General features: G+C 39.8%; 1 protein-coding gene across 21 annotated transcripts in view; it reads right to left on the bottom strand.

Annotated features, from left to right (window-relative positions):
* Window positions 1–4,428, bottom strand: part of LOC124132118 — a 239,477-nt gene extending 235,049 nt beyond the window's left edge. For 12 of the 21 annotated variants that reach the window (XM_048382600.1, XM_048382604.1, XM_048382610.1 and 9 more), the window contains exon 1: window positions 4,290–4,428. The gene's annotated coding sequence lies outside the window, so the exon portion shown is untranslated. The remainder of the gene's footprint in view (window positions 1–4,289) is intronic. The other 9 variants (XM_048382627.1, XM_048382619.1, XM_048382622.1 and 6 more) reach the window with 2 other exon arrangements.
* Between the last annotated feature and the right edge of the window lie 12,050 nt (window positions 4,429–16,478).

The raw sequence follows: 16,478 nt of genomic DNA, 5'->3' as shown, positions 1-16,478 counted from the left end.
CACATGTTTCAAGTATGCCAGTGTAAAAGATTATGGGATTATACTATAATTGAAAAGCAAGTTGTACTAAAGTGATCATCGTTCCGAAAGTTCAAATCTTTTTTTTTTTTCAATCATTCTAATTACTCCTTCATAATAATTGCTTCAAAGACTTATGGTGCATCGGTCTATAAAGTTTTCTCACTTTGATAGTCTGAACGCTTCAGCACCTTAATTCACTTTGTGGGTTCATACATGCGATGACATGATTTGCAGCAAGAAAAAATAACCATGTGTATATATCCAAGGAAAATAACTTTTTTCGAGATGTCACAAGGCCGCTTGCCCACTTATCCTGGCGTGAAAGTATATGGAACGACGTTTAACATACCCAATAAAAGCGCAACTTGACAAAAAGCTGTTCATCAAATATATAACGTAAATACCAATACATCATACCTATACAAATCACGCTCATTGAAGTTTGCCAAATATGATATTTTCATCGTTTTAAATGGTATCTAGGACGCCGGCCAACCTCTACATGTATACACGTTTTAACGTTATAGTGAGAACAGAGTTCTTTAGCTGGGCTACTGATAATAATGCGAGTATATCTTTCTCAATAATCTCCAACTTCAACTGATAAGGAGTGTAATTTTTCACAAGACCGCTTTAATGTTGTGTGCTATCGTGTAATTTATCAACAACGCCTTTAGACTACTTCAAGTCTTTTCGATATGAAACGTAAACGCAACCGTGGTCAAGGTCTTTAAAGGAAGTAATGGCTGCTTATGGGATCACAAATACACAGTGTGAAAAAATGAATTAAAACTGCGTCTGGGTGAACCTTTACGTGACCTACAACAAATAGCCGTCACAAGATATGCCGTATAATGACGAGATACGCCCACATAAAAAAACCCAACCTAGATAAGGTCCATGCTCCTTGATACAATGCTATGGGAGCTCTAATGTAATCGGCACACACTGAATTCAAATAGACAAGGACATATCTCTTCAAATAGTGAAGCGAAAATACCTTCCCCATTTTAATTAGTAGGACATCGCGTCAATGACGACCAAGACACGTCGCAGGATTAAGCGGGGGCGCCGACCGTTATGTATGTTAACAGGCCACAACAGTTTGCGCAAATCCAACACAAGAATAACATTGTATTTTAAGACCTTTAATTGTTGCCTTATATGTGAGGGCATTCAAAATTGGGGCTGCAAAGAGGAGGTTTCTGTACTTAAACTTCCTTTTAGCACGCGCGAAAATACCTGGAATGGTCACTTATTGCAAGATGTTCTTCGTGCTGGCTGTAGACACAGCCGTTACTGTTTTTGTTAACTAAACATCGCAAGTGAAAAAAATCTTAGATATGTGGTAATGTTTACAAAACATCGGCGAATGCTGCGTAAAATGGGGTGTGATCTATTGTAGATGCTGGGACATACGTGTTACACGCGAGGTTCATATTTTTATGTAAATATTTGTTAATTCGTATCGTATACAGATGACACAGGGGTAGACTGCAATTTTTAACTCCTCAAATGCTAGAGTGTTTAAACTAAGCGACGGCTAGAGGTGTTGGGTGTCTCAGAAAAAAAACCCATTGAAGTAAACTAAGGCGTTGAGAGAAAGTCAGCAGAAGTAAATAGTTCGTAATGTTTGGTTTAATCACGGACCTAGATATTTTAGAACAACAAATTGTCACTTCAGTCATTACCCTCTTACCGGGAACATCTTTTAAATGCATGTTAGGTGAACTATTTTCCTCAATTCTTTAAGACAAAAGGATACACAAGTCACATGTTTTTAAAAAGACATGCATCGTTTCGAACAACCTGTTCCCTGAGTCAAGACGCTGAGAGCTTTCCCTATTTAAACGTGGCTGCACAAGAAATATCCCACGTCCAAAATAAAAGACATTCTCTGAATGCGTTTCTTGTTCAAACTGGGTCCGACCGCCTAATCCATGTAAACAATCACTGCACTTTGTGCACGGTATGCAATGCATTGTGGGTCTACATGGTGTATTCCGCCATTATGATCATACCTGTAAAGTTTTTGTCAAGTATGTCTCACATCCTTCAACTTTAAACATTAACCAACACGCATTGGGCGTTTGAAGATTCATTTTCAAAACCGAATTAATACTGTCCAACGATAGAGAACTTATTTCTTTATTTACTGACTGCAACATTTTCAAGGCGCTGTTCAAATATACCACATATAGATACACCCATTCATGATAAAACTTTTCAATTCGTTTGAATTAATAGGGTTTCCTTGCAACACAACCGATGCACAAGCAGTCATTTTTAAGGCTCACAGTGTACTGTCATTGAAAAACGGGTAACCCTTATCATTATTTTCAATAATTTGCATAAAAAATATTCATATCTAGCGCGAATTGAGACGTGGCACACTCTGAAGTAAACGAGCTGACATGCAGAATCACAAAACATGATTCAAGTCCTCCTCAAGGGGAAATTTTACAATACCTATGTCTGTATATTTATGTAATTTGTGTTATAGATATAGGAACATATACGCACATGGGGGTGTCGTGACGAGAGACAATTAGTACGGTTCTTCACTGTAACTGCTGTACACAATGGAGAGGCAGGTAGATCTCCTAGCTCTACTTAAACTTTTACTTAATCACTGATTTCCCATAACTAAAACCTCCACTTCTCTTGTTCAAAGCTAGATCTCAGTTCAGATCCATCCACCCTCTCAAGTTTTCCTGAATCTTACAGATCTCCTACCGAAACTTAATATTGTCCCTTAAATACAACCGCCCCTTCTCTACTTCCCAGCCTATCTGTTCATCTCCATCCATCCCATCCACTCATTCCAGCCTGGCAAGTCCAGCAAGTTTCTGTATCTGATACATAGCAAAGTCAACATGTTTTTCAGAAATGTTCGGTGGTAAGCATCCAAATAAAGATACCATACATTCTTTACACCTACTACGTGCCAAGATTAATCTTGATACGGGGTAGTCCAGTATGTATTTTGAATGTGATACCCACACATGCAACAAATGTGTGATTGAATGAAAGAAAGGGATAGGGCAAAGCATATCCCCTTGTCTCCCTCTGTCGACCATGTCAGTACTAGAGCAAAACGTGTAGAGAAAAATAACACAAACTATCCGCATCAAAGTAACCCATCGTTGAATACTTTCATATTACAAAAGGAGATTTAATCTAAAATTTTATTGAAACAGGTTTTTTAAGGGATGGCGTGTTAAAATACAGACTTTATGATACATAAAGATTGAATCTACGGATCCGCGGAAGAGTCGTATTTTCGTTCCGCTAGAATGCCGAGCGATGTGGTATGTCTCCGAATTTTATTATTTTGGACATCCATCAAAAGCTAACCCGCCATAATTAGAAACTTAAATCGCACCTATCACGGTTAGTACACACATCCACAGTGACGAGGGGCACATGCTTAGGTGGACGTAACACGTGATCACCACTGTATCACGAAAAATATCAATACGTTAATGTTATTTTTGAAGCATCTTCTTATTATACACGTTTGAACCTGGTGCAAACATTTAAACCTGAAATAAAGATATGAACAAGAAAAAATAATAAACATATGTAATGCTGTTAATGGTGTGTGATGTGTTTGATAAAGTGAGGTTATCCGAAATATCAAACTTCAGAGGCTAATTACACAAGGGACACCTGTTATCGATTGTAGAACTGTGGAGGTTATGTGTTTAGAAGGGATTCATTTCTGTTTCTGCAAGATACACAGTACTACTGTCGCAAACATTGCGAAAGCAATAATCTGTCAATATAGTAAGTGCACATGCGCGCGCCTGCACAAAATGTTTGAACTTTAGCTGAAACTATGTCGTGTTACTTACACACAGCGTCAATGCATTCGTGAACCTTGTCTAACTTGACGAGTCATTTTCATCAGGGGTAACCGCCTAACTGCACAATGTCTAACCCACCACAGTTATGTCGTAAATCTTCGTAAGTCCCTGTACAAGGTTAATGACGCTTAAAGCATTTTACTGAAAAAACTCTGCTTTATTGAAAGGGACATTTCGTTTTCAAAGTAGGTAAACATTGCATAGGAACAGTGAAATGTAGTTAAATACACACTTGTACAGAATAACATAGAGGGCGTGCTGAAAAAGTATTGAATACGAAAGTTAAAAGACAAGCTATCAAAATTTACATAGGCTAGTGTTTTGTTTTAATGCATAAAAAAAACTTGGGTTGAAAATGTATGCATTGTGTGGCGTGAGAGCTGGAGAAAGATGTCCTACCTTCACGGTATCACGAAGCTTGGACGATTCAATTCTAAAGAGCTTGGACCATCCTTAAATCTCAGTGAATTCAGTTGAAGATCCTCACACGAGCACCGCTCAGACTGAGTGAGGCTAGGAAGCGAGGAGCAGACGATATTCGATAGTCGAGTTAAAGAGCTCGTGGTTCGCGAGAGCTTCGCGCGCAGTTGAGCAGACGATGTTTCGTGGTCGTATCAAGTTGCACGAAGCAGGGGAACTTTGTAGCTCTGAGGGGATAAACTTTTATTTGTTTTACAAAACCTTTTTTCATCAGTGTCTCATTTGTGGGAAAAGCCTGTCAATAACCGATGTAAAAGATACAGCGTTTTCCCTCCAAGTTGGAGAACAGGCGAGTCGTGACACAACGGAATAGCAGACGACATTTTCGTATGTTTGTCTTTTTGTGTATATACCTCTGCAGTGTGGGGACCACCATCCGAACTGGTCACCTGGAATGCATTCAGACGGGTCTTGCATATGATGCGTGGAATGCAGCGTGGAGGGGGAGAGCATGGGGTGGTTGGAGGGGGAGGGGGGAGTGTGTTATAAGAGGGTGAGGGTAACTTACACACTTGACCGTGCACAGAGCTAGAGTGAGTCTTGTTTGTCGGAAGTGGGGGGTCATATCAGGTCGATGCTCACATTTCTCCACCGTTCTTCCACTGTACACGAGGGACCTGATTGTTATCATTACGTCATATAACGCCCCTGTCATTTTGGTCTTTAACTCGTTTTTTTTATAATGTAAACGCACATTTTTTAAGTGGGAATGAATTGTATAAGTGTTATATAATAGTTTTTAAAAGCTAAAACTGTCTATTGAGGTGTGTGTGTGTGTTTGTGTGTGTGTGTGTGTGTGTGTGTGTGTGTGTGTGTTTGTCTGTCTGTCTGTCTGTCTGTCTGCTTTTTCTAGTTCGGACTAATGCCCATTTTATATTGCTAGCCCACTGAGATATTATGCCGCAGTTTAACCGGAATACCCCACTCAGTATACTGACTCCAAGCTGACTAGTCTTGTTCAGCCCCTAAATGCCGAGCGCCAGGCAGGGTAGCAACAAGTACCATCTTTTAACGTCTTTGGGTATGGCACGGTTGGGGATCGAACCCCCGACCTTCCGCTCTCCAAGCAGAGGCTCTACCACTAGACCATGGGGGAAAATTAAACATCTATTCTGTGAAATGAACATATTTTCAGAAGAAAAAATAATAGTAATTAAGTGTAATAAAAAGGAGCCAAGAGACCCTCTTCATTTTCCTGATACTGCAGTAATCTAGACTTGCAAAATATTATAGACTTGCATGGGCTATATTCTATACATATATGTTTCCGGGTATGTATGACAGATCTAGACTAACGGAGGCGGTCTGATCAGTGAAAACATGCGCTTGCGTTATTAAGTGTGTATGCGTTTGGTTTAACGCTGCATGGAATAACCTTGTAGTCATATCACGGCGTATAAACTTAACATAGTGAGGAAACAGCGATATGGCAGAATTGAGCTTTCTTCTGGGACTAAAAGGGCACGGGGGTGGTGTTGGGGGTGGTCGTTGGCAGTCGTCTAAGGCGACGCAATTCGATGTGCAGAGTTACGTCCCTTAGGCGTACCAGATTCGTCCTGATTATGTTTCTATGTTTTGTCAGCACAATACCCGTGCTTAAACGTCTAAGACATGCAACACTTCGGTACTTCCTCCAACATCAAACCGACAGGCCGTGATGTAACTGAAATGATTTTTAAAGCGGCGTAAAAACAAACTATAGGTCAATCTGTTCGCTAATATGTACATGTGGGACGTATGAAAAGATTCTCGGTATTTTACTCCCATTTGAGCAATACTTCTGCTACAGTACAGAATATGAAACTTGGCATGAGCTCAGTTGCGAAGCAGTCAGCTTTCTCCTTTTGTCAATTAGTTTTCCAGATTTTTTGACACTTTTGATCATAAGAAGTGTTTGTCATCTCCGAACATTACGATCACTTAAAATCACGAATTTCACCACAGTAACACGCCTAAAATAAGTATTTCAGGCGTGGTGATTCATGTGAACAAATTTCAAGTGCGAAAAAATCTGTTTTAAGCTGAAAGATAGAAGTGAACATTCTTCGTCCCCTACTCGCTTTACGTTACACTGTACATATGATATGACTCCCGTGAAGTACGCCCTCGTTAAAACCCGAAATGTTGACAAATGTATGTCGACGTATGTCATATATCTTAAAGAATTAATGTGCCTAAACATTCTAGGTGCTACTTGAGCAAATCCCTGTTTGATTGAAAGGTCACGCCGGCTGCAGGGTGTTCCAACGTTTCATGAGTGAAATATTTGTGATGGCAAAGACATATATAGATATATACGCCTTTGATGATGGCTACTCTTGAGTTGTGCTTACCGGTTAAACCATTTGGCTGGTCGGCTGCTCTTTAAAAACAAAATTAACTCAGCCGACTGTGGAATGGGTGTTATATGGGTGAGTGACTGGCCAGTCACGAAACACTCGCTAAAACTGTCTATTGAGGTGTGTGTGTGTGTGTGTGTGTGTGTGTGTGTGTGTGTGTGTGTGTGTGTGTGTGTGTGTGTGTGTGTGTGTGTGTGTGTGTGTTTGTTTGTTTTGTGTGTGTGTGTGTGTGTGTGTGTTTTGTGTGTGTGTGTGTGTGTGTGTGTGTGTGTGTGTGTGTTTTTTTTTTGTGTGTGTGTTTTGTGTGTGTGTGTGTGTGTGTGTGTGTGTGTGTGTGTGTGTGTGTGTGTTTCGCTATATTTGTGTCCTTGTGACATCGAAACAGTTACAGATACAACACTAATACAACAAGCTGTATAGACAATAACAACACCTGCGAAGCTATACCACAAACAACATCCATCGAGCAGTTGTTAGCACAGCTAACAGCTCGAACAGTTATCAACAAAATTTACATGCATGTACAGGTAGCAGCTATCATTACAACCAATATACATCGAGTGAGTGAAAAAGGTTTAACGCCGCTTTTAACAGTATCTCAGTTATATCACTGGGTATCAGCTGAATGTGGGAAGAAACTGGAAGAGACACTGGTCTCAGACGTTAACATACATCGAGCACGCACTGACTACCAGCACAAACAGTAACAAGAGTTTGCCACTAACATGGCTATATCCCCCGCCCCTGTTGCAGATTTTATGACATAATTAAATCTAAACAAACCCTAACCTCTTTTAACCGAGGTGGAACTTGTCATGGAAATTGTAAAAAAAGAAGAGTTTAGAACCTAAGTCCATCTTGTTGCCATGGAAACGTAGAAAATAAAAAATTCTAAAATTTCTAAATAGCAAAAGGCACCAGTTCAGCATGTACCTGACAAACCTGCAAAGTTTCATGAAAAAATATTGAACGGTTTATGAGTTATGCTCCGGAAACGAACCCTACCCTTACAGAACCTAAGTCCATCTTGTTGCCATGGAAACGTAAAAAATAAAAAATTCTAAAATTTCTTAATAGCAAAAGGCACCAGTTCAGCATGTACTTGACAGACCTGCAAAGTTTCATGAAAAAATATTGAACGGTTTCTGAGTTATGCTCCGAAAACGAAACGTGACGGACGGACGGACGGAGCCCGTTTATATATCTAATAATTAATAAATTCAACACACTAATTAGCATATTGACACTAATCGAACATATGTTAATACAACTAAGAACACGAACGGTTATTAAATTCAAATACAAATTACATACATTAATAATACAACCAGCACACAGCTACCAGCCACTTTCATAATGTACATACCACGAGTAGCCAATTCCACAACGCACAACCACGAGTAGCTATTAACACAATATACATACCACGAGTAGCCAATTCCACAACGCACTACCACGAGTAGCTATTAACACAATATACATACCACGAGTAGCCAATTCCTCAACGCACTACCACGAGTAGCTATTAACACAATATACATACCACGAGTAGCCAATTGCACAACGCAGTACCACGAGTCGCTATTAACACAATAAACATACCAAGAATAGCTATTACTTAAGAAATAAACGATGAGTGGATGTTTATCGTAGAATAAAACACTGCAGTGAGAATAAACCATGAGGAGCGCAGCCCATGGAGGTTTATCCTCCCTGCAGTGTTTTATTCTACGATAAACAACGACCACGTGTCGTTTATTTCTTATATGAAATATAAACATTGTGTACAGCCTCTTAATGATGATGATGAAATGTACAAGCTTCAAAATATTTACCTGCGTAGCCCAGCTACATCTATGGGGAACAAGCTTGTACATTTTATCAACATCCTAAGCGCTAATTACTGTAAAGTGTTGGCTTCCATTGTCTATTGCTAATTGCATATCAGCGCCAATTATCTGTTGGCTCTCCTTGTTAAGATTCCACTTTTTGTTATCTCATTACTTTTGTTGTTCTTACAGGTACATATATATGCTCTCTGTCTCATAGCATTCAATCACCTGATGAAGGAGTAAGCATGTACTCCGAAACGTTGTGTTCCTCATAATAAAGAAGTTGACATCCATACATTCTCTTCCCTTTACTTAAAGAGGCTGTACATAAAACGTTGCTATATCATATCAGAAATAAACTCAGTACTTCGCCCCTCATGGTTTATTCTCCCTACTGTGTAGGTAAATGTACGGTAAATAACGACCATTTAAAAAAACACACCACGTACGAGTAGCTATAAATACAACGTAATACAATGAGAAGCTATTTACGCAATACACATACCACGAGTAGATATTAACACAATATACATACCACGTGTACCTATTAACACAACATAATACCATGAGTAGATATTTACATAATATACATACCACGAGTAGCTATTAACACAATGTATATACTACGAGTAGCTATTAACACAAAACGCCCGTGAAGATTAACCCAACATATGTACCAATTAACACAATTTACAAACCACGAGTAGTTATTAACACAATATACTAACGCCGTACTAAGCAATATTCTAGCTATAGCCAGCGGTCTGCAAAAAGTAGAGCCTTGACAAGACAATCCAGTGATTGATATCATGAGCATCGATCAATGCAATTGGGAAACGATGACATGCATCAACCAAGTCTTCGAGCACTATCCGATCCGTTAGTCGCCTCTTACGACAAGCATAGTCGCCTGTTGCGGTACCACAAGTAGCTATTAAAACAACATACAGCTATTGACACAATATATATACCCCGAGTAGCTATTAACAATAAACCTACCGCGGGTAGCTATTTACCACGTTTTGTAAGTACAATACAACAAGAAGCTTTTAATACAACTGCCTCATCATGGGCATGTATTAACGCAGCTAGCAATACCATACCACAAGCATCTGTTAACAATCTGTGATCACACAGAAATCAACTACCATATAACAACCTGTAGCACACCATTAGAGCAAAAGTAGTAGCCAGTAGTAGCCACGGAAGTTAATAATGTGAGCAATACAAGCAGCCATCAATATGTATAACTACCATGCATACCTCGGGTAGATTAATACAATCTATTGATACAAATAACGTAAGTATCACGGATAAGCCTAAAAACTCTTCCATAATTATAGGAAATATCTGTCAGGGCCAATTGCACTCTTCTGAGTATATCATATTAGCATGTGTTGTTCAATTACTATCAAGTAGTGACGATACCGGGTGTCGCGATCCTGATACATCGTCACAAACACATGCAAAGGCAAGTCAAGTATTCACCTGAACAAACTCGGGAACATACTTATGGTACAAGTTTAAAAAAGGAGTTGCATCGGACATTATATTGGTCACAGATGCGTAAAACATTGAACTGTGTTCTATATGTCTTCCATAAAACTATTGGATAATCTTACAACGGCGGTGAATGCTGTGACAATAATCAAACAACTGAACAAGAACCGTATGAAGGTGTTTGATTTCTTTCCGGAAAGCATGCTCGATTCCAACTCAAAAGTGGCAAAATGTTGTCAAAAGTTGGTTTAGTGAGCTGTTTTATTTCTAGGATTAGTGGGAAAACCAGTGGATGGGAATTAGCTATTTGACCAGTATTGCACAATATCAGATCATCGTTATAGCTGACGCTTAAGTTGAACGTTTTGGTCAAATTCGCATGATTTGATTTTGCCAATTTGCAGAAATTCCGATTGAAATGCATAAAGAAATAGATCAGCAAGGAGAGGCACAATTTATATAGTCACGAAAAGGGCAGATTCAGGAGTTTTTTCTAAAAAAATGAACGTATCAAGGCTATACAGTGTACATGTAGCGCAAAGACAGCGTTATCCAGTTTCCCCGGATAGGTTACTATTCATCTTTCCACTTTAGAATAGGAAAAAAGCTTTGATACGAAATACGCACATGGTTACAATCGACTGCCGTCATACACAAACAATGTTTCCCTTTCTCTTTCTGCGAAACTTTTTTAATTGAATGTGTAAGTTATGTCTGGGTAGAGATTACATCCACACAGGGAAGCAAACCAGGAACCTACAGCATGTCAGGGAATTATCATTGTTAACGTAACTCAATATGACCCTGCAGTATGTACAATATGATGGCGATCACGAGGAGAGAACTTGGGTTTCAAAAGGCCAGGATATGATAAGGTCTGTTTTTTCCTTATCAATATCAGCAGCCTGATAAAGTCATTGGGAATCTGTTGCCACTCGTCCCTCAGTGCAGTTTCCAGCTGTTGACGGTTCTGTGGTGGATGACGACGCCTCCTGAGCTGACGAACCAGATGATTTTCAGTGGGGTGTTCAGTGGGGTGCGAGCATGGAAGAACGGCGATGTTGTGCGCAGCCAAGAAAACCTGGACAACCCTTGCAGTGTGCGGCCTAATGGTATGCTGTAAGAGTGTTCCCTGTTGCTGTTGGCGAAGGAACGGCAACACTATGGTTGATGAACGTCCGTTAGATCTGCCAGTTGAGGTTGTCACGGATGATGACAAGTCCTTTCCGGTGGTGGCCACTAATTCCCCCCCTCCTCCTCAAACCACAACCCCACCGTCTCCATATTCCTGGATGCAGCTTGGGGCCAATCATTTTCCCCCAGGAACGATAAGCCTGAGCACGACCCTTATTATGGAATAAGCAGAATCTGCTTTCGTCAAGAAAAGCATTGTCCTCCCTACACGGACCTGCCAGCGTCCTTTCCCAGTGCCATCTTCGGCATTCATGTTCATGAGTCAAATTCATTCTACGGAAAGGGTGTCAGGCTCGAATTGTGTCGAATAATGCGATATCCTAACGCTGTTTCTGTCGTTTCGTTGATGTGAGGAACCTAGGCCCCGTTTCACAAAGCGAGGATAGCGCAACGACAGCCGTTTGTCTATGATGGGAGTAATGATCACCTTAGCGGTCTGCCTGATCATGCCCTGTCCTGTTGTTTACTGCCAATCTGTCTGTAACTTTCAAGCACTATGGCGATGGTTGCACAAGTGTACTGGGTCTAGTTGGTATCCATTTGCGTCATAACTACAATGCTCTCTCTCTCTGTTGTGCAGTTAATCGTGGCATATATTTAGTGTAATTCATTACCTGTGATGTTTCATATTTCTGCAGGTGCATTTTTGCAGGTACCCTATAATGCGCTAAGCGATTTTTCACTGCTGCACATACATATTAACAGGTTGTGGTTTGGACCTTAAGTTTGTCGTGTTTCGGCGGCTGTTTTCAGCCTAGCAACGTTTTGATAATGTTTGTAATTTTTTGGTCAAATCCAATTTTCAAGTGTATAGTTTCTATTCCCCGGCAGTTTATTTGTAATCCTTGGTTTGGCCAACTCATAATCGTTGTTTTTTTTATTAAAGTAGTGAATTTCACGACCTGCTTCCCTGCATCTGCAGACTTCATTTCACCTGAAGCTTTTAAGCCAATCTCATCAACTTTTTATTTTATAGTCTATATCTTTTTTTTACCGTCGTTCTTTTGAATGTGAATTCGACTTTCGCTTGTTTTTCACAAAATTACACCAGAGACCATATATATATTATATGGTCTCTAATTAAACTACATTTATTGATAAGGATAATCTTTGTGAAAAAGACCTTTTCTTGATTATTTCGGGACACGTTTTTTATTGTTTGAAATATTGGTTAATATTGATTATTTCTGTTCTTGGCCTAACTTGGACCCTTCAACAGAGCGCCCAGAGTTGCGTTCCCGATTCGTCTCGATTATAATCTTTGGTTTGTGCAACCCGTGCCCGTTTCACAAAAGTATTACATTGCACCACCTGCTTCTGTGGGCTTTCTTTCACGGTAAGCTGAGACGTCAATATTAATCTCATTTAAAGGTGTGGTGAATTGTGGTTTAACGTCCCGTTCACGATTATTGCACTCATATAGCGACGTGCATGCACGCTTGTGTGTGGCTGCTTGTGCTAGTTTTACGCTTTTACAATGCTAGCCCATTGAGATACCATTCCGCAGTTTAACATGGCTACCCTGCTGAGAAACATACCGACTTCAAGCTGACCAGTACCATCTGTTAAACAGGGGATCGTACCACCGACCTTCTGGTCTTAGGGCAGACGCTCTGAAACTTCATTAAATTAACTTCTCCAATTTGATACCACTACCCGTAAAGGCCTGATCAGGTTGGAATTCGATTGAGTTTACAGAGCGCCGTAATTGATTCTGTTTTTCAAAGGAGAAAGTAAACGTGTCGTTTCAAACGAATAAATATAACGATCGCGCTATATACTTTTTGAATGTATCACTCACTCACTCTTAGAGTCAAGGCATTGACAACGAGAATGGTTTACTAACGATGGAGCATTTATGTTGTGTGTAGATTTTCTTTTGTTAAGATCGAAATTTCCACAGCCATATGGTAAAGCCATGTAGCTGAATCGCTTTAGAAAGCTGACATCTGATCAGCTCAACCCAAGGCGGTCAAAGTTCGCCCAGGGTTCGCAGAGGGATAGGTATTGAATCGGACAGAATACAAGATACGTTAAGATACATATTAACTTTACTGCAAATAAAACCAACAAACCTTTCCACATCATAAAAAGTCAGAGTCCATTGTACCATTCCGATTTTGTGTGAATGGATGACGAGGTTTAGTACCAAGTTTTCGCGAAAGAGTAAACGTATGCTGTTCCGTCGGTGGCACCCGTCACAAACACAAGTTGTCATGTCTTTACCTTTGACACTTTGTGCCACATCAGAATTGCGGAGAAAAAGCTAGACTAGAGGATTAGAATGTTGAGCGAGTGATGAAAATACCTGTATTATGGCCTGCAGAAAGGGACTACAGAGGAAGGGCAGGTCGTGTTGGTGATGAAAACAAATGTTATTTGAAAAAGCAGTATGTTAAATGCTGCAATTCCTCATTGATACCATCCACGTGATAACACACTTAGGCAACATGCAGCCATCCCTATGGGCACCATTTGTGTTCCTCTTCATGCTGAGGGGCGGTCGGGTAGCCTAGTGGTAAAAGCGTTCACTCGTCACGCCGAAGACCCGGTTTCGATTCCCGACATGGGTACAATGTGTGAAACCCATTTCTGGTATCCCCCGCCGTGACATTGCTGGAATATTGCTAAAAGAGGCATGAAATCAAACTCACTAACACTCTCTTCGTGCTGATTTGTGTTTTATCGGACTTTCTGCTTGGATTGGCAAAATCAAAATTAAGGAATTTGACCGACGTTTTACTTTATATGCTTCCGGTATATAGAGGATCTGATATGGTTCAACAATGGACAAATAGCCAATTACCCTCACTGATTTACCCAGATGAACTAGAAATAAAAGATACCAGGGAAACCACCTAATCTGTATTTAGATCTATAAAAATTGTGAGTGACAAAAACTATCCATAAGCATGTATGACATGAGATACGACTAAGCAATATTCCAGCAGATTCAGCCTTTGGTTTCATTTCAGAAGACTGAGGCACAACCGAGCATGCTCTTTCTTCAAAGAGCTTCAAACGACACTTCCTCAAAGTTGTGTGATCAGGGTTACAACATTCAAGGCCTAAACAAAGCTTTCAAACAGTTTTATGGCAGACATATTTGACGCATCAGTGACAAACATTATGTCCGATGAAATTCCCTATTTTGACTTTTGCCCTATGTTCCCATGTCTATTTGTCAGGTGAACACTCGACTTGTCATTGCATGTATTTGTTACGAGTGCCACTGGTGGGGCAGGAAACGCTCAGCATTTCGCGAACACCTCGTATCACCTTGTTAGTGATTCATAAACACATGCTCATGATATTGTCGGAATCGTACAATTGAATCCGCTTTTAGTGAAGATTTTTATGATTATGGAAATATTTTTTGTCGCTTTTATTTCGAAGAAGAACACTAGAAAAGTATTCTTAAAAAAACCCATCATGAATTTTATAATGTTGTCATCCTATTGATTAGAACACAAGGAATGTAATTCTTCTGAGATGAACATTAGGAATGGCATTCTTTGGATAAGAAACAAAATGGCATTAGTTACAGACAGCCGTCATATAGCTGGAATATCGCTGAGTGCGGCGTTAAACAACAAACAAACTAACAAAGTAGTAGTTGCCTTGTTAGTAAAGAACATCAGGAAAGACGCGCTTTAGAGATATTCAGTTTCAAGCACATAACAAAGGAAATACTTAATATATGACCAACCACGACATTAGGGACCTTATGGGCGAAAAATCACGTTTTTACTTCTCATAATGATTATATTTAAAACTACAGTATCTTAGGAACACAAACATTCAATTCACAAGATTCCATTCGGTTTGTATTTATTACAGATACACATGGCATCACAATTTAGACTCATTTCCCAACTGTTTATATGTAATAACTGCAGGGTTTAGATACACTGTATGATTAATTTAAAGATGACATGTATGCTGAAAAGCTTTGAAATACTGTTATTATTACCACACGAACTATTGTTAGAAAAATTAGATATTTTTGTACGTCATGGCAATTTTCACTGAAATAAGTTGACGTCAAACGTCCTTATGACGTCACTATTGTATCCTGGCACCTATAAGATCCCTTTCTTCCTGGTCACATATATTCAGATGCAAATTGCTGAACAGTTCCCTCATAACTGTCATGACCCTACGGTTTATATATATTCTGTAGTCACGGAATAACTAGCTAGTCTTCAGTCACAGTCAAACTCTTTTGTGCTCCTGTGATTTTGCTAAGAAAGTTGGATACATTCATCTACCTTTCAAAGTTAACTGAACAATGTGAGAAGTTACCAAGAAGAGAATCTCCATTAAAATGAATTACATAGATGATGGCGATTTTGTCAAATGAGTCGAAGCTGTTTAACCATGTATAATATGGTAGGTCGTTGTAAGCCCATCAGCCAGGACGGCCGCCCCGCAGGACATCAGGAATGGCCGTATCTGCCTACCGAGGGCAGAGGAATTCCACAAAGGGGACATCATCGAAAAAGAGGTGAGAGATTTCACACACAATAGAGAAATTAAGCAAACAAACTTATCCAGAATGAAAATCAAGTTTTCATGAAGCCACCTGGAAAAGCAACAACAAATGTTGTTGTGTCATTCTGAAGTCAGGCATTTTCCAGGTGTATAGAAGAGCTATATTAAAACTCTCATGGGTATTAAGTGAATCTGATTCAAGCATAGAAACCCACTGGACGTAACAGACAGACACTACCGGTGTTTGTGAAGACAAAATTGAAGTATATTTCACGAAATCACGGGCGCAATAGCATTGCCCAAGATTGGTACGCATCAGAGGTACCAAAGTTAATCAAACAAGTGAACGAGCTACAACATGGTGAACATGCAGATATCATCAACTAGATGGAAATGGAAGACGAACTACAACTCCAAAGTAGACCAGATACCAGTGCCGACAATGCTATAAGTGCTCCAAAAACACCCACCAAAGCCTCTTCAAAGATGAATTCCGGTGCATGTGGCTACAACTATACACAAAGAAAAAAGTTAAGCACGCTCCTATTTCAGGAACCATGACAAATGGCAAAAATCATGGCATGGGATGACTGCCCACAGCAGCTGGGCGATACCAAAGTCACCGGATAGAACAAACATTTGGCAACAAATAAAGAAGATATTAGTGAGTTGTGACTGAAATTTACCGACAAAAACATCATGGTAACAAAGGTACTGTTGTTGACCTTAGACAATACCTAAAAAAAAGT

The sequence above is a fragment of the Haliotis rufescens genome, unplaced genomic scaffold, assembly GCF_023055435.1.
Source record: "Haliotis rufescens isolate VD_foot unplaced genomic scaffold, xgHalRufe1.0.p SCAF_4, whole genome shotgun sequence".
NCBI classification, from domain to species: Eukaryota; Metazoa; Mollusca; class Gastropoda; order Lepetellida; family Haliotidae; genus Haliotis; species Haliotis rufescens.
This window is presented reverse-complemented; position numbering and strand designations above follow the sequence as displayed.